The following is a 20056-nucleotide window of genomic DNA, read 5'->3' as shown; positions in this document are numbered from 1 at the left end:
TGCAAAGGACGATAGATAAGAAATGTGAGGCCGTAGGCCGAGCAGACTAAGGGGTCTGGGGGCGGAGCCCCCATCTAACCAAAGGCTAGTCTATATTATAAATTTGAAAGTGACCATGTTAGAAACGGTTATTCTGTTGAACTGCCCGACCGATCTCGATCAAATTTTTGACGGAGATGCAGTTCTGGCCTGGGAGTGCTTTTAGCTATTTACTTTGACGGTAGAACCAAGGGGAGGGAGAGGAGTGGGACAGAAAAAAAATTAAAAAAAACTTAATAACTCTTGAACTGTCAGACCCATCTCGATAACATTCTCAACATAGATAACGTTCGGGAACAGGATGCTTTTTTATCATTTCACTTTGACAGAGCAACTTAGGGGAGAGGGAGGAGGGGAAGATATATAAAAATCAATATAAATAAAAATAAAAGTGACTATGTTTCTGACTTAATAACTCCTGAACCAACCTACCGATCTCGATCAAACTTTCAACATAGTTAATGTTTGGGCCTGGGATGTTTTTGCCGTTTCACTTTTACCACGGAACTTAAGGGAGGGGGAGATATATGTAAAAATAAAAATAAAAGTGCCTGTTTTTGTGACTCCATCACGCTTAAACCATTCGACCGTTCTTAACCAAATTTTGAACACAAATGAGATTCCGACCTGGCGTTGTTTTTATCATATCACCTTGACGGTAGAACTTGGGTCTGGTGGAGGCGAGGGGAGAGATATATGAAACTTAATAACTCTTGAACCACGTAACCGACCTCGATCAAATTTTCAACATAGACGACGTTCGGTCCTGGTATGGTATTTATCATTTAACTTTGACGTGCAACGTAGGGGAGCTGGAAGAGAGGAATATATATATATATATATATATATATATATATATATATATATATATATATATATATATACAGTGGTGGTTTCAAGGGGGGCTATAGAGGCTATAGCTCCCCCCTTGACGCTCAGGTATACACTGGATAAAACGGCAAAATATGGTTCAGCAGCTCCCTTGATCATATCCTAAATCCGCCTCTCTCTCTCTCTCTCTCGCTATATATATATATATATATATATATATATATATATATATATATATATATATATATATATATATATATATGAAACTGACTGTCTTTGTAACTTCATCACTCTTGAACCACCCGACCGATTTCGTTAAATTTTCAACACAGATGAAGTTTGGGCCTGGAATGCTATTTTTTCTGTTCACTTTGACGATAAAACTTCGGAGAGGAGGAGGGAGGAGTTAAAAAATAAATAAAACTTAATAACTCTTGAACCAAACGATCAATCTCGATCAAATTCTTAACGTAGGTGATTTTCTGGCCTGAGATAGACGAAATAAATGAAACTTAATAACTCTTGAGCCGCCGGATCGATCTCGATCAAGTTTTCAACCTAGATGATGTTCGAACCTGAGACGTTTTTTTTTTTTTTGTCATATCACTTTGATGGTGTAGCTTAAGAGAGGGGGAGGGAGAGAGACATTTAAATTGATTGAAAGAGACCGATATTAGTGTCGGATCTATAGTTTTCGGGGTCGCTGAGATGAACATTGACACTCCCAATACCGTGCCCCGCAACATGGGGAGAGAAGGGAGATAAATTTTAAAAACATCATCGAAATAGCGCTTTTAATAGTAAAAAGTGACTGACTAGCGGAACATATTACTTTTCCTTTCTTAATTTAACCCAGGGAAGCGGCTAATTGATGCTACTTACAAATAAATTTGAACTCCGACTTTAGTACAACTAAGTACAAAAGACAACATGATTGCATGTTAAATGTTCTTAGTTTTGTACTCTGTAGCATCTCATGGAAATAATGTAATTTGACTTTGTTTTCAGAAGTAATTTAAACTATAATATACATTATAATGAAATGATTCGTTGTTGTAATATTCATATGGATCTATGCACAACTAAAAGAATCAAGCCGTATACTAAATCGAAAGTATTCAGAATAACATTTTTATGCTAAGCATTATTACGCTTCAGTACGTTACAATGTTTCAAAATACTGTAGTAAATAGGCTTTAATCCCGTGATAACTTTTATATAACTACTACTCAACACTTTTTTGAAAGATATAAAAATCAATAGGGCTTTATGTTTTGCTTCAGCCCATTTTCTTCCCTTCATCACAGCAAACTGATAAAGTTCCTTAAGCCAGATAATAACGTGGTGTGGAGAGTAGAGTGTCATCTCTGGAATAAGGTAGCGATGTTTGCAAACTGCTTCTAGCAGGCAATAAACTCGTCATATTGATGGTATCATCGCTAGAGGAAATGGGCTATGCGTTGATCTGCAGAATGTGCGTGCTGTGTGGAAGCCACACAGTAACATGAAATGGTTGCTCTGCGCTGATATATTTTCCCTTTTACTTACTGCAAATAAATATCTACCGACACAGTATGTGAATAGTACAGTCGCTATCAAGAACAATGGATTACATATCCTGCATTTTCTTTTGTTAATAACTTTAAAACTCGATCAATTTTGATTATTTTCATTGATGTAAGGAGAACTGAACTCTGTACATTATTGGAAGCTGTACTCAGTTAGATTAACTCATTTGCAACTTGATGGCTAAAAGATATGTAAGCTAGATATACCCATTTTACGTAGGCTCTAAATGTATTAATGAAAATATAATTTCCTGCTCAGTATTTGTATGTGAATTGAACAAACACAGCGATCGTAATTGTAACTTACGTATTTATATTAGCTCCTTAATCATGGTTTTGTTTTCAATAAAAAATAAAAAAGCGAGAAAGAAAAGATAAAGAGTTTTCATTTTTAACTGCATTATTTATTTTTAATAAAACATCACGTTTCAATTATTCTAGATAATCAGAACGACATATTATTACTTTCATACTTCAAGAATTCAAGTACGAAATTTTCAGTTTATAATGGAAACGAACTCCAAATTAAAAAAAGAATGTTTAAATAATATAATATATATATATATATATATATATATATATATATATATATATATATATATATATATATATATATATATATATATATATATATGATTCAAGTGGGAATATAACTTTAGAATTCAGAATTGTGTATGCATAGGTATATTTTACTTTGAAGATTTAAGTTATGTTTATTTTGAAGGAAACATACATTTTATCCAAGCGGAGTGAATGAATGCACAGTCACTACGAAGAACATCGATGATTTTCTAAAAGAACGCGTGAAACGGGATAAATTAGCTCGATTGTGTAAACAGAGCTTTGCAGACTCTGGCTTGAACTTTTGCTCTTTCATGTTAGTTTCCCTTGCCACGTTTTCTTATTTCACGAAAACATGTAAGTGTGTAAAAGGACCCGCAAGCCATAGATGTTAAATTTAACAATAATAATAGAGATGTAAGTTTCAATGTGTTTTGTAAACCAAAATGACCTGTCCCAAAAGGAAATGAATAATACTAGCACATAAAAATAGAAATTTTAACAACTTAGTTTCCAATATTCTATATTTTAAATAAGAAATATTACTTAAGTTTGGTTGAGGTTGATAGATGAGGTAAATATCAGTATTATACCTATACCAGAATAATAAAATATTTCTTTCTCGCAGGAGTTTGAACAATGTGAACCTAAGCATCAGTAAACCAATACAAGAAGGACTAAATCCAAATGATAATACATTTACGGTCATTCAAAATTTTGAATATTCACTCTCATACGAACATTCATTACTTCCAATTTGCATGTGGAAATTACATACTACGAAATGCATAAATGCCCCTAATTTCATTATAGTGATAAACAAACTAAACGACCATTCAAGTTCAGTAAGAAAGAAACATGGCACCATATCATAATAAAGGACGCCATTTGGGGAGCGTAGGGGTAATTCACTCTTTAGTCTGAGATACAAGTGCTTCTACTACATTGTATGTAATATACCAAGTAAAAAGCAAATTTAAAACTCTTATAGTGATGAACAATCTTGACAGCACCCTGGCAAAATTTGAAATAACGCTCTTGGTCAATCTAAATAAAAAAGAAGCATAAACAAGCAATTTAATTGTCAGGTTTAAGAGAGGAATAAGTACAAAAAACAAAATGTTGAAAACTCTAATAGAAACAAACTCTATAAGTGGTAAGGTCGTTATTTAATAATCACCAATTTTATACTGGAATTTGAGAACTATACGCTATATTGCTCACGTGTAAAGCAAAACTTGGAAATAATGTAGGGACAATGTAGGGTACAGAAAGTCATTTTGACTTTCTTTTATCTTCATTACCTTCTTAAAACTGATTATTCAATTACGTTATACATTCATTACATACGTGACGTTTATTATTAACTAACAGAAATTCAGTTCTTCAAACTGGGAGAATAAGGTTTATGCAAAATATCTGAAAAAGCAAAGAAATGAGTGAAATAAATAAATAACACGAATCAATACATTTACTCTCTCTACTGTTATGTCATTTATCTATAACGAATAAATTTTGCTGGTTGCATACAGCCAAAGCGTTTTTAGAAACTGTCAGGACTGATCATAAATGTTGATCCAATTGCCTTCTCGAGTAAATGTCGAAAAAGTGGCTTTCTACGCAATTAAATCTGGTAAATATCTATATGTGTACAAAATTTTGTGGCTCCAGGCAACTCGTTTATATTCAAAAATATAATGACACACACACACACACACACACACACACACTATTTTATTAATTTTTAATATAATCGACACAAAAAAATTTAATTATCGTTACAAGATGAATATTTAGCTCAGATCATGAATTAGAATTAGCAGTTAGAAAACAGAAACATAGTGAATTGTGGACATTTGTACGATTTGATATTTGCGGGTATTCAAATAAGAATGATGTAGAAGTTGAAACCGGAAGTGCTGAAAATTTGAGATTGTTTTGGTTGCAACACTATTTGTATAATAAATGAAACAAAAATAGATAGTGATAAGCAGTTTTCTTTACAGATGCAGCACTGTAAGGATATTCTTTACCTCTCATTTTATTCCCTTATTGCGACAAGAAGAGAAAGGAAACAATTACTACTTCCGGTTTCAATGTTAAGCTCCATAGAAACAAAACAGTAAGATGTAGCGAGTAGTGGCTTTTCATATGTATTCAGCGTCCTAGAAACAGGTTCTATGCTTGATCTTATTTTTTTTCTACTAGCTGACAAGTTCATTATTCGCACGTGAAGAATCTTCCCTGGTTCGATCCCCAGCCAAGTAAGTTTTTGGTGGACAACATCGTGTCCGTGGATATTCTCGGAATACTCCTGTTACCACCTCTCACATTCTCATTCCACCAATTACTCCATTAGCATTCACTTGCCTTAATCATTGTCTTTGATAGCCGTAAGTCGTTAAACTGAAAGATTTTCCGACAATAATATAGATCATTTTGGATTCCTTTTACATGTCTGTCCATTTCAACCCCATCCAGAGGCAGCTAATGCTGTATTGTCCACAATGGGGGTGAACTTGGACTTAACGGCCCTTAAAACTATTTGTTCGGCATTAATATATGTTGTTTTCGATTTTTTTAAAATGTTAAACATATCGACTCCTGTTGCTAGTACAGGTAGGAATGTCTTACTTCACAGCAAATTTCTCAGATTGTAAATCATACCAAGTTTGGTTGAAATAACCTTACGCGTTTCAGTTAAAGTGAAACACACATACATATATATTTATATACAATTGTCTCTCTTTTATCATGCTTGCTCTATAGTGGTTAACAATGAAACCGGAAATTGTTTAATTATAAAGGCCGATTCACATATAGGGTGCTGTGCCCACACCATTCCCCTGTCATGCTCCACCCGTGCCACGGCCGTAACTATTCGCATATACCATGCCGTGCCGTGCCGTCCCGCTACTGCTTTCTACAGCATTTCTTAAGATGGATTGCAAGAAGGGTCAACTTCGTGTCACTTCGAGTACTCCGGGAAAGCCGAAGTATCCTAGCAATCGAGTCGCAGCCAGGGTGCTTCCTCTTCTACAAGATGGCCTGTCGAGAATGGCATAGGCACGGGAGTCATTTTTGAATTAAAAAAAAAAAAGACAACCTAATATATTTTCAATCTCAATCTCTGAAGAGAAATTTCGTGGTCCATGGCATGGAAATGGCGCCCTATGCGTGAATTAACCTTAACGTTTTATATTTGAACAAAGCTTTAAAGGAGGAGAGATAACTTCAGGAGCGGCTTTAGGATTTTAATTTTGGATAGGCCCGCTCCCTCACTCATGGATACATATACACATTGGATTAATCACAGTAGAAAATATTCATTGATACTTTTAGATATATACATACAAGCTATTGAATAATTTGAATGATTTGAATTTGAATATTGAATAATTGATATAAAAAGTAATCGCTTAATTATGAGCCAAACCCTTAAAAATAGCTTTAAACTTGGAAGAAAGAAAAAAAGGCTAGTTTAATGCATACATATATATTATGGGAACACCCACTATTACAATTTACCTTGAAAAGCACGAAATGAAACTGAACTTGAAAGATACACTGTATAGTCCCGAGCAGAGTTTAGATGCTTGGACTCAGCAGTCTTGGCGTTATTGTAGCAATTAGAAGAGAAGAGAGAGGAGGAAAATGGGTTATGAAATAGTCAAAAGTAAAACATTATCTAAAAAGAATACCATGGCTATTATGCTGTTCGCCGTCTGCTATTTGCTTTGCTTCAAAGAACTCCAAGCTTCGGAAATTATTTTTACAGTAGTGGTTGATGCTATTTGTTAAATAATTATCTACATTAATATAGATACTGGAAAGTATATTTACTGTTTATTGTATCTTTTTTTAGCGTTTATATACTTTTCGTCTTTTGGGGTAGGCCCGTGCCTACCCGGCACACCCACTAAAGCCGCCACTGAAGAACTTATTTAAATTTATATGTAAAAAAAAAAAAATGTTTCTCTGCATCTTTTACGTTTTGTGTTCTAATACCTCTCGACAGTCATAGAGATGGATAAGCATAGCTATTCGATAAAACTTCAAATACTATACATAGCAATACTTCCAATACTTATGACATTTTACAAAATTCTCTTAACATTCTATTCGATTCACTACATACCACTTGTAGAGAACAATGGGTATGCTATTAGTTGCTCAACATGTATCAATTTTATCTAACTTGAGAGAAATGTGGATGAACTATTACTTCCAGGCGATAATATTAAATAACAAACTATTTCAAATTATTATAATTTTGCATGCCATAAATATTGTAATTATTAGCATAATATTCCCCATGATCAGTTGTGTTTTAATCTCCGTGTTTCTCTTCCTTTTCTTCTCAGATTCCCTTTCCCTTGCTCACCCTTCTTCCGCTGTCAAATTTGATCGATCGAGCTTCTGAATGGCTGTAGGTGGTGGAAGTGTTCGTTATTTGACAATGGAAATCAAATGTTTCTCCCTCTTAAATTTCATCATTCTGAGATAGAAATAAATTTCGAAATTAGCAGTTTGTGTCTATTTCGCAGTGAAAAGTCACACAAAGAGAAAGCTTTATATAACGTTAAAATAATACAGTGTAGATTGGTTATGCAAAATACAACAGAAATTAATGCGCAAATTTGATCGACTGTTGCTGATAAAATTTAAATTTCATTATTTTTTTATTTTTTATTTATTATTTTTTTGATAGGTTTGAACATGCAATTCTGTCTTCAATATCCGCGCCCTCTACGCAAACACTTGCTTTACAATATTCTGTATTTACTCATCCATACGTGAAACAGATTCGATTTAAGTGTACATATGCATCATTATTATATATTTTCTGCCAGTCTGAATATCAAACTATCGTTGCTGTAGTTGAGGGGATGATTTTATAGCGAGGTGAATTGCATATTATTATTATTATTATTATTATTATTATTATTATTATTATTATTATTATTATTATTATTATTATTATTATTATTATTATTATTATTATTATTATTATTATTTAGCGTTACATGTACGATATATACAGGATGGAACGATAAGGTATGTTCACACTTTAGCAGATTATTTCTGTACGAATAGGTAACAAAAAGTTTATATCAATAAATGCGTGATTCCACACCGTTCAAAATATATACAGAGTGAAGCAAAATACTCAACACACGTTGCAGATTATGGAGATACAGATGAACATGCCATCAGTGAGTCCGAGAGATGCATTTCTATGCTCAAAACAGTTGAAAAAAATCTTCATCGTACTGTAGGCATAGTTAAAAGGACAGAGAGAATGATGACAACGAGTACTACGATCAGCATTTAATTACTGTAACCTTCGGCACAACAAGACTTTCAGGAGGAGGTGAGGATATGGCCCTACACTAGCTAAAATGTTGTTTAAAAAATGCACAAAGTACCCTCACTTTCCACATAGTAAAGCACGAACACGACTCATCATGGATGTACGCACCGGTTCAGAAACGCCGATTGATATCGAACGATGTGTTTCTTCTGATCCTAAATATCACCAACTGGTGACAAAATAGAGACGAGCTTTCAGATCAAACCAACGTAAAATTTTCCCAAGTTTTCTCTAGGATAAGCGTGCTACCATTTAGTAAGGATATTTTCCAATACCCTGTATATGTTCTTTAACTCTCTTAATCAAGTCATTGATCCAAATTTATCTCTTTCTTTCATACGTCCCACGATAAATTTCATAAAAATCGATTTATTTTAATGAAGCACAACATATGTTTTTTTCCAAGATTGAAGAATTACAAATATTGCTTGGAGTTGAAACAAGTTGGGTAATATTGTGAACTAACCCATTATTTTAGAGGAAAGGATAACAGTAAGTTTCTTGTTCAAATAAATAAATAAATAAATAATAATTTCGGAATGCAAAAATCGTTAAACATGACGTGCACACTTCCATTTATTCTTTCCAATGAGGCCTGTTGATTAGAGTTGAAATTGTTCAAGGATTAAGTTGTGTATTCACCCCAAATATAAGAAAATATTTAAGGATAGTAGGTTAAGATTCTGTTTTAGATTAAATTTGTTTTAGGCTACATAATGGAGCCTAAAAGATTGAAAGCGATCTAAGAGAAAGGATACATTCTTCTAACTTAAAAATAATGTTTTCATTTGCTTGTCCTGTGCATGGCATAACGAATTATTACTAGCATCGCATTTCGTCCAGATAAGCCAAGTATATAAATAACTTATTTGTATTACCTTCAGCAATATTTTAAGTCTTCGTTGAACGGCCCACAGGCAGTAATTGCCAGCAAAACTTACACTAGTGAGAACTAAATAAATAACATAACAACTTTTCTAACAAAAAATATAAAAAAGGAAATAATGAAAATGTAAATATATCAAATAGTGGAATAGAAAATACAAATACAAATTTTTAACAAGGGACCATTCCGATTTGGTGGATTAAATTGCTGAAAATGGTTCCTAGCACTGGATTTAGCACCAGGAAAAAAGAGAAAAATAGGGTGTTTAGTGGCAGACCCAGAGGCGGATCCAGGGCCGATTTTGGGGGGGGGAATGGGTTGTCATACTGCTACTTTTAAGGGCTCCAAACTTTGGGATGGGTTTTATTTATATATATAAACTAAAAAAGTTTTCTCTTCAGGGGGGCAATCGCCCCGATCGCACCCCCTGAATCCGCCCCTGGTCAGACCATATACAGGGTGGGAGATAAATGAGGGCAAAGTGCGAAGGTAGAACGCAGAAAATGTTTAGAAATGCCATGCTAATTTTGAAACGAGTAGAGGGATTGAGATCCAAAGTTGGATGTGGGGAATGTGTGTAGAGCTCCACTGAATAGTCGTAACGCGAATCATGGGGACATCTTAAAAGCCGCCATGTTGGACTTAGCGCAATAAAAATATACGGGAAAAGGGTTATGTGACATATGGCTCTTGAAGCACACCGTCTATTGAAATCAATATTGGTCAACACAGTTGGAAACATTCCACGCTATGTCAATGTATCAATACTGTCGTAAAGGTGACGTGAATGATGAAGCAGAGACCCTGTAGTAGGTTGTGTGCTCGTTGTATGCGCGAGGCGTAGAAAGAGATAGAATCGAATTCTAGAACATGAAGAAGAATGTTTGCAACGTGTAACGGAATGAGAAGTTGTTCCAGTGGATGAATGAGAAATAGTTCCACGGAATGAGAAGTAGTTCCTTGGTACCTTGCACATAGCGACCTGTGCCATTCAGGGTTCTGATATATTAATGATCCCTCCAGCAAAACGTGCCGCTTGTAACACTGGCGACTATTCTTAAAACCATTTACATACAATTGGCACTGTTCACATTACGCCTATTCAGTGGAGATTTACTTGCATTCCTCACATCCAACATTTGACCTAAATCACTCTAATCGTTTCAAAATTAACATGGCATTTCTAGACATGTTCTGCGTTCTATATTCGCATTTTGCCCTCATTTATCCCCGACCCTGTATATGGTCTGCCACTGAAAACCCTATTTTTCTCTGTTTCTTTCGGTGCTGAATCCACCAAATCGGAATGGTCCCTTGCTAGAAAATACATTCAACAATTGTTTCTCTGTTTCTTTTGGTGCTGAATCCAGTGCTAGCAATCATTTTCTGCAATTAAATTCACCAAATCGGAATGATCCTTTGTAATGTTTACTTTTTTTCCTATTATTTTTGCGAATATTTATTCCTTTACCGGTATGCTTACTTATTGAAAAGCTTGAAATTCACTAGACGGTAGTTTGTTCACGATGGTTTTAGAAGTTACCCGTTTTTATATATGTATTCAAGATTTTGGAGAGAAAAGCAGATCATGTTGAGAGTGAATTGTGGAAGTGGTGGTTTCGATACGATATCTACTCGTTGCCAGCCAGCTAAGTATGACGAAGCAGACCAACTTTTTCTAAGTTCGTCACGCGTCGTAATCCGTTATCCACGACCCGACATGAGCGATCGATTTTAATGTCGGCTAGAAAGTTCAGGCACAAGACATGTCGCTTCTTTCTCTTACAAGAAAAAAAGTCCTCTTCCACATTAAAATTCCGAGCCATCTTCCGCTGTTTGTGTGGTTGTTTCCATACAGGTTACAGAACAATTCACTATATTTGAACTAGTAGACAGTCTGTTTTGTTTTGTGGCTGACAATTGAAAATCTTTATTTCAGGTCAGACGCTGATGATGAACTACATTGCTTATTCATCTTTTTTTTTCATTTTTTATTTACCGAAACCACTTGTCTATGTGCATATTGTATATGTTGCCTATCAAATTTGGAACATAAAGGAATCTTAAACAGAGTTAATGTGTTTGAATTTCCAAATAAATGGAAACAAGTTTTTATTTTATTTTATTTTCAACATTTAAATGTTTGATTTCTGGTCTTTCTGCAACTATGGGCATGTTAGCCCGTCACGTGTGGGGGATGACGTACCTCAGTGATCACTGCCCAGGAAATTTGGGGAGGAAGAATTGAATGGGGAAGGAAAGAAGCGGCCTGGGACCATTTGTCTGGTGAGAAAAAACACATTCAGGATGTCTAACCTGAAAATCAGAACACTTTTTCGACCGAGTGCCCCCAAGTGCAAGATCGAACCCGGAACCGCTCGCACAAAAGCTCAGTATTATTTTTTTTTAAACTTGAATATTTGATATTATGAATGATCCATATATCCTAGTGATTTTCCCGAGGTCAAGTCCAAGCCTACTTGCTCTAACGTAGCCAGCTAGAGCACTAACCCAGTAGAATACGGGGAGAGTATTAGTTTATGTATCTTGTGGTTCATAAAAGCCTACGAAAAAACCTTAAATTAAGAGCCGAAGCAGATAAATTAAAAAATAAGTAGTATTACGGATACACATGTACAAAATCAGTGTAATTATAACTGCACTTGTACAGTACGCATCAGTTGATACTCCTCTGATGTGAAATACTTTGACTTCATACAGTGTCAAGGAGTCAGAATTTCCATACAAAAGTGTTGCTGAAAGATAGAAAAGAAAGAAAATAAGGAAAAACTGATTTGAATTTGATCTTAATTCTCGAAATTATTACGGTTTTACAGCACTGCATTTTTCATGTCCATAACATGAATTTGTTTTTACAAATTAATCATTATGTGCATATATGTTACGCATGCTTAGCCTATTGCGGGAGGGGGGGCAAGCGCACATATGTTAGGCACACTTTACATATTATTTAATGGAGAAGTGAACGTTGCTGACACCAGAACAAAATATATGATTAAGAGGCTTAAAGTATTGAAATCGATCTCATAGGCCTATGTGATTGTCGCTAGGATTGTTCACGAGACGATATAGGCATCTTTTCCAATAGAAATGTTGTACACTTTCCGAAAATAGACTCTACTTCCACGACACTTTTCGAGACAAGACGGCCTCAACTGTTGACAACTCAAGTTCTCGGCTTTTTCTTTTCAACTAAAGATTAGTAGCCAGAATGAATGTAGCAATTCGAACTATTTACTTTATTTTACTTTATATATATATATATATATATATATATATATATATATATATATATATATATATATATATATATATATATGTGTGTGTGTGTGTGTGTATGTATGTATGTATGTTAGGAGGTGATTTCAGACACCTAGACAAAGAAAAGAGGTCCTATTAATATATGGCGTATTATACATAGGGTCTATTGGCAAAGTTAGCGAGGGCCGAATGCATGGTAACAGTAAGTTCTAAGAGGTAGATATCGACATGCAGAGAGACACAAACGTACATTTGTCGGACATACCACAGGAGATGTTCCAAGTGTCCGCCATGAGCAACAAGGCATGTATGACAACACCAGATCATTAATTAACGAATCCAGTCTAAGATAACTGAGTCATGGCGAACAGTTCCACAGGCGTTATGGATACTCTGTTGCAAGTCGTTGACATTGAAGGCAGGAGTAGAATAAACCATAGTTTTCATATTTCCCCACAGATAAAAATCTGCTCGATTCAAGTCGGGAGACAGAGTAAGGCAATGTACTTTACCTCCTCGCCTGATCCAACATCTTGGAAAATTGTTGTTCAACCACCGACGGACATTCGCATGTAGTGTACGGGAGCCCCATCATGTATGTACACATGTTACCGTGAATCGCTAGGAGAACTTTCTCCAGTAATTTGGACAATATATTCTGCAGGAAAGTCAGATACTGCACCCCATTCACTCTTCGGGGTAGCATGTATGGGACGATCAGTTGATCGTGGAGAATACCACACTACATATTGAGTTCAAATTCGTGTTGATGGTGAGTTACAACCGTTCATGGGGATGTACATCTGTCCACGTATGTATGCTATACAAGTTGACCTGTCTTGGGTTACGAGTTATAAACTTTGTTGGCTGAGATACCTGCATTTATCACAAGGGGCACAAAGCCTAGAGTTATGATCACGTATTATTTATTAATGGTTATGCTAACTTCGGAAATGTGAAGTTTGTTTTCGAATAAAGGAACAAAAGCGGCCTATTGTAAAATTTAATTTTCAGTCGATCCCACTGTTTAGTGACACAAAGAGTTCTGTTATGTTTTCTCCGGATTCACTCTTGTAGGTTTTGGCATCAACTTATGTTGAATATAAGGAGATTTATTTGATATATGACATGAGTAACATATATGCAAATAAAATAAAAAAAAATAAATAGGGCGGATAGTTTTGAAGATTCGCAAGTGAGATGCATATGCTATCGTTCTGCTCTGTTGAATACCAAGTCAACGATAGCTGATGCATTTCAACAATAAATAAATAAATAAATAAATATATAAATAAATAAAGTTGTTAGAAAACGATATATAAAGCTTGTACGATACACTTAAATACGTAGAAGAAATTCATTTAAAAAAAATGAATTTCAATACCTGGAAATGAATGTTTAAGCTCTGAAATGAGTTTCACATGCAGATATTAGTGATGAAATATATCCAAAGTGGACTTGATTTATTTGTGCACTAAACGCGCCATCTACCGAGTGCATCAAAAGTCTTAGAACATAAGTCATCTCCGTTATGAGTAAATACAAGTTTAAAAAAAAAGAGAGAAAAGTTGTTGGAAATATGTAGCTTTCAATTTAAAATGATGGAATTTTCTCGATTGCATTAACCGTTTTGGCTGCATACTGACCCAATGTTAAACTAATAAACAACGTTGGTATTTCAGCGGATTGTTTCGTTGGGCCCTCATCAGACCAACAATACGCCATTGTTAGGGAACAGATTCAAGGTATTCTAGGTTCTCTCACATAAGAATGTGTGCATTCCCCGTGTCATATTTGCGATTCTTTACTTTCCACTGGGACAACCTGCTTGACTGGGAACGTTTTTTTGAATTTAGCATAGGAAATCTTACCAGTGTGGAGTCCAAACGACTGGTGCTATTCAAAAGTCCATCACTTTATTAAAAAACATCTCTTTGCAACAGTTTTCTTCTCTTTTCATGTTTTCATATTGTACTTATAACAGAGATGATCAATGACCCTGTACTTTTCATACACCCGGTATAATATCAGGCAAGTATAGTGTATGCTATTCAAACAGTGTGTTCTTTCACCATAAATACATATTATACAAGCAATGCTTTTCTTTACAACGAATCTGCCATGTATGCTAATGGGCACGGTGGCAAACATAATTTAGTAAATTAAATTAAAGCGCAGATAAATATGGCGACACCAAATATATTTGTTCATCACGATATACGCATGAGGAGCTGGATGGCAAAGTGGTGTACCTCATTTTTTTTCAAAAGTGGCATTAAGTCATTTCCGTGAATTTGAAACAATAACCTGTTGGATGAGAAGTTGCATATCTTAAGAGTTAAAAAATAGGCCAAGAGATGGTAGTACAAAAACAACGTCGTAAATTCAAATTCACGATGACCCTGTATGGTAAAATGGCGTAAGTCAGACAACATTAGACAAGAACAACTTTACAATATGCCTCAAGTCATCAGCAAGCTAAAGAAGAAGGATGTAATTGACTTGTTGCTATTTATACCATATATTCATTACCACTACTTCTTGTCTTTAAAGAACAGTGACCAGCATGGAGAAGATGATGGTGGCATGTACTGTGACAATAATGATGATGAATAATGTTCCAGTATGCCTTCCTTATTCATGCTTCTGTTTACATTGATCTTGCCACTGTGTTTCTGTGACTTATTTTTACGTGCATTTACTACTGTGCATTGTTTTTGTTATTATACTGTTCTGTTGCATCAGGTGTTGAATGGCAAAGTGGCGTAAGCCAATGTTACACATCATTTTAGATACTGATGTGTTTATTGGAGTAAATACAGGCAATTGTATAAACTTCTGAACTTACATAAAGAGTCTTCACAGATAAATGTCTAGTTATATAAGGATAAAAATCTGTAATACTCGTAGAATTCCCTGTATTTATTTTAATATATATCTCAATATCTAGAAATGACCATATTTACAGATTTACAACAAGAATCTCAATCTAAGTACTGCTATACACCACTCAGAGTTTTGCTTTCCATATACATCCGCACTCTTCCAGCAGATCACCACCATGCCACCTTCTTCCGTCACCAACTCATCCGTCAACATCTTCCACATATTTTTCCATCATAGCACTTGTCTCACTACAACACTAATCTGGGCTTACCCCATGTTTCTCATCAGTCCTGAGCCGCCCCAGGACAGAAGATTAATCTGCATTTGTCTGTACTAACATCTATATGTTGTGTTGTGGCGTTACGAGCACCTCACTCATAATCATTTTTCCATTTTTTTTGCATTTTCTACGTTATTTATTAGTTTCAGTTTTTTCCGCACCTTTTGTTATCTTTTGTATGTGCACCTTCCCTTACTAGTTTGTTATTATTCATATATTATTAATGTTATTGTTGTTTAATATCTTTATTTTTTGGTTTTTATTAGTGTATAATAATAATTGTTTCACAGCTCTTTGACCAGCTATGAGTTTAATAAAGAATAATTGATGCTCCCACACCCCTGGCCAAGAGAGAGGGCGAAACCCTCTAGTGACCGTTTCTTTATATCCATTCATTCCAAGTTCTTCAGCAATCAACCAATGTTATACTTAAATTGATGCCCAACACCCTCCAACTCAATAAATAAAGTACTGTCACTACCCACCACTCTAAAAAAAAAAAATAAAAAAAAATGACCAACATCACTTTTCTTCCAACCTCTCAATTATGTGCAATTTCACTGAAAATACAAGACCTCTGTGTATATATGCTGACACTTTGCACTTTCCGAGTTGCCAACATATCTTAGCAACATAAAACATTCACAACAGAACTTTGTCCATTTGTCTGATGTTTCTGTATCGATTCTAATAAAAGTCTCAATATCTCAAAATGTCTCAAAAGTGACTTACGCCACTTTGCCATCCAGTGCATCATATAACCGAAAGCACGATTTTAGATTCTGATTTGAGCATCCGTAAACCTCAAGTTACCGACTTCTTAATTACTTTCATTAATAATCAATCTTAAATTGTCATTATTTTAAATGATTTACAGGCATTAGTAATACTATTTAACAGAGTAATGTATGCACTGGTTATAAAGCAAATCACAAATCTCCAATTTTCTAGTTTTATCTTCGAAAGCAGACTATTTGCTTCTCTAGTTTAACACAATGCTTGTAACTTGTGCTTGAAACATTTTGTTCTGTTGGTTGTATTTGTGAGAGAAACCTTGAAGGTACTTTGGAAACTGGTGACAGCAGGAGGTTGCAACAATCTTGTTAAAGCGCTTTAAAGAGCGCCATGTGACGTCGACGAGGTGTTCTAGAGTTGTTTCGTGTCAACTGTCTGTCATATATTAAGAAAATTCTTAACAAACTGGTTAGTGGACAAGCTTTGTATAAACACGTTTCAACCGCATTGTGTCTCTCCTTTTTGAAAAGTCAAAGTCATATTGGTTATATTATGTCTTATTTGACGTTGATAGAATATTTTAAACTTATATTTCTTCTTATATTTTAATCTCCTTTAAGTTTATGGAAATATACAGTTAAGTATGGCATTGAATCCAGTGAAATTGTATGTAAATTCTGCATGAAAGGAATGTATTTTCGTTCAAAGAAAACAGCATGGAAAGCTGTGAAGCAAGGTTTCTAAAGTCAGAAATAGGTGACACATCTCTTTTTGTATTTATCTGTTAACATCGTGTACAGTACTTTGATTTTCTCTAGGTTTTCAATTTCCTCCTGCACTATCATTCCACCAATTATTTCGTAAGCATTCACTTTCATTAATCATGAGCCTTCTTTAGCCTAAAGAGCTTAAGATTTTTATTCAGAAGTTATCGCAAAACTGACTATTGTAATTTTAAAAATCTAAATAAATTAAACACAAAATGAAAATCTAAGTAGATAACAATGTTCGTATCAATAAATTTTTTGGTGAACAATGAAAATATTGTCGTTGGTAATACGTTCAGCGAAAATATAACGTTTTTTTCAATAATTTCCGTATTCATAGAAAAATCGAGTGTTTCAGTTTCCCATTCGAGACACTATATTCCTATAAAATCGACACGAAGATAATCACAATAATTTCGTGATACACCATTCAAGGTAGCCAAAGGAAAGTTTTAAAATAGCTTCTATTTTGTTCTGCACCATTCGTTCATTTTCTTAAAACCTTGGCGAGAATATATGTTTGCATTGTAGCCCCCTCCTTTTTTTTCTACGTCATATCCATACACTCGGATTTCATCACTGATGACCATCGCATTGAGAAGCTTAGAATCATTGCTGATAATGAGCAGTATATCCTATTCAACTTTCCATGCGGAGCTGTGTCCGGTGAAAAATAAATAAATAAAATAAATAAACTTCCCAGACACCTTGTAGATGTCGAGATATTTCCACAAAAGTATGCACAGAACATTCGCTGATATCAGCAAAATCAGCTAGTTCCGTAATGTTTAAATGACAATATTCCATACAATATCTTGCTCTCTACAACTGGTGGCCTCCCAGAATGCTCGCTATTCTCCGCTTACGTTCAGTATTCTTTGAGAACAGATTTCACGATAGTGTTATTTGCACAATATATATTGCGTCCTCTCCATATACCTGCTGAATCGTTCTAATTGCTTCAGCTTACACATCACCAAGCTTCCGGCAAAATCTGATGCAGAACCGATGCTTTTACACGTTCTGTCATATTGTCGTCTGAAAAGAACAGCATACCGCACAGCAACAAACACAGCACAAAACATTTTGACTGTCGACTAGACAATAAAGCATATGACTGATTACGCTACTTCTCGATCATATGCATAAAACATTACACCTTTGTACGCACTGTTGAAATTCTACGATTTATATTTTTCCAATTATATATATATAAAAAAAAGCTCACATATTTATTAGAAAGGCTTAGTATGTCGTGTTTATCTTGCATCAACAGTACAGAGAGCGTAAAAAGTATTGCGGCGTAACTGACTAGAAATGCTTATGACATCCAGAAATAAATTACATACATGTTCCGTCATAGACGACCACGACGAGAAGAGAGAGCGTTATTTTATTAGCATTATACTTACACGAGAATAAAGAACTGAAGTACATTATAGAGCATATTTGTCAGATATATAAGTGTAGTTTCCTGACATTTTAAGATATCACGTACCGTCAATTAGTATTGTGGCCACCCTGAGAGGAACAATGCTAATTGACGTATACAAGCCAAGGTACGCGGGTTAGTTTTTCAACATCCACTAATCCGCCATTGAAAAACACTTGAGACGACATAATGCTGACAAGACAGAATTGTTCATTGAACATCGCCCACCCTTCACATCAATAGACAGAGTTTGACGTCCAGCTTTTTTTGGAGTAGGGAGATTTAAAACGTATCGAACACAATCGAAACTCCCGTGAAATGTAATTCGATTTCTCCTTGCGGTGATCTTGAAATTTTAGGAACTAAGCTAACAGTTCAAAAACCCATAACTTTTTCACAAATCATATGATTCAACAGGGCCGTCTACAGCTATATATTTCCACTCTTGGCCGCTCTCTTCGTATACATCTGTAAGTCAATCTTTAAATTTTCTGCAGAAGTCCTACACACAATTGTCACTGTAAAAATTTCCGCATTATACCATACTAATTGAACGGTAATTTGGGGCTGTATTATGCTTTGCCCGAAGCAATTGAGTTACTTAATTTAGTTCATACTTTGCGGGAGCCTCAATAGCACTCCATATATTTTTAATTGTGCTACTCCATAATTATTGAACGAAAGAGAGGGGGTCGACGTCTATCAGCAAAGAGGGGGGCGACGTTCAATGGACAGCTTTCTCTTAACTCCGTTTTGTCATCTCATGTGGTTCTGTGTGTGTCTGTCATCTCTGGTGTTGTAACGAAGGTTGAAAAGTAGAACTAGTATATGTAAAATAGTTATATTATTGTGTATGTGAAATCCCTAATTCTAATTCTTAATCTATACATTCAATCCAGCTTCATAATTTCCGACTTTCAACTATAACGTTTCGAACTGAGGAGAAACGGAATTGGCCCACTGTGTCTGTTCGATTGGCTTATTGGTCCTTCTATAAATGTTAGGTAAATGAGCTAGAACACTCCAAGATATTATTTAACTGTGAGAACAACTCAAAAAACAAATTTTCTCTCTTTCCTTCTTTTCCTGAGAAGTCTTACAGCAATCTGAGTAACCAGAGATTGGTTTAATGTGAGAGCCATCCGTATGTTGTGACCAAGATCCTGCAGATGGTACTAGTGCTAGCAAAAGTTTCGGGTGAGCGGCTCATTCTGTGCCTAACAAGTGTGGAGATATGTTTTGAACTTATGATCAAAAGAGGAAGGGCGAGTGGTTGCGTGGTGCGGAGGGTCCGTCAGATGTGTGCTAAAATCCATTCCCGGCTGATGGAGATGTATTGTCTTTATAATGTAGAAGCAATGGTGCCGTTAGTTTAAGCGGGGCGTGATAGTCCTTACAGTCCCGACTTCCTACTC

At 35.2% G+C, this 20056-nt stretch overlaps 1 protein-coding gene across 4 annotated transcripts in view; it reads left to right on the top strand.

Annotated features, from left to right (window-relative positions):
* Positions 1-20056, top strand: part of LOC145688540 (uncharacterized) — a 573543-nt gene that overhangs the window by 544394 nt on the left and 9093 nt on the right. The gene's annotated exons all lie outside the window — the stretch shown is intronic.

This window comes from Thermobia domestica, chromosome 6 (assembly GCF_964235325.1).
Source record: "Thermobia domestica chromosome 6, izTheDome1.hap1.1, whole genome shotgun sequence".
Taxonomy (NCBI): domain Eukaryota; kingdom Metazoa; phylum Arthropoda; class Insecta; order Zygentoma; family Lepismatidae; genus Thermobia; species Thermobia domestica.
Note: the sequence above shows the minus strand (reverse complement) of the source record. Positions and strands in the feature narration are given on the sequence as shown.